Genomic DNA, 670 nt, shown 5'->3' with positions numbered 1-670 from the left:
ATTTCTGGCTGTTCCCTGCAATGTACTGTTGCGGCTCATTTTTAATTATCTTCAGAAAAATTTTATTGCATGCAATATTAATAATATTGTTTGATGATTTCAGCATTCCATTGCATCATATCTCTTTGTAATGTGAACATATATGGATGTCTTCCAATCAACTAGCCAGGTAGCTATTTTCCAAATATCTTGGCATAGATGAGTGACTGCCTCCAGCGCTGCTAAATTTATTGAGAATTTCAGATTGTATTCTGTCAAATTTTAGAGGCTTATTTTATGGCAATGCATTCAGTGCAAATTGGACTTTTTCCTTCAGTACAATTTGTTTTTGATCATATGCTATCTCTTGAAATGGTATAGAGACTCCGGGCATACCTTCTATTTTCTTTTGATGCTTTCTACATCATTCAGTATCTTGTCCACGGAAACCTTCAATGTTGTAAATTGAAACTAGAATTTTTTTCTTTAGTTTTTCAGATTGAGAAATGCCGAGTATGTTCTTCTCTTGTGGCTTTCTAACTACAGGACTTTGCACATTTCATATTAATACTAGACTTTGTCTTCTCTAACTTCCCTTTGAGATTTTCTGTTCAGCTCTTTGACTTCATCATTTCTTCCATTTGCCTTAGTATCTGTACACTAGAGGGCAAGTTTCAGAATCTCTTGTGAC

Source organism: Chrysochloris asiatica, unplaced genomic scaffold, assembly GCF_000296735.1.
Source record: "Chrysochloris asiatica unplaced genomic scaffold, ChrAsi1.0 scaffold00217, whole genome shotgun sequence".
In the NCBI taxonomy this organism is placed as follows: domain Eukaryota; kingdom Metazoa; phylum Chordata; class Mammalia; order Afrosoricida; family Chrysochloridae; genus Chrysochloris; species Chrysochloris asiatica.
Note: the sequence above shows the minus strand (reverse complement) of the source record.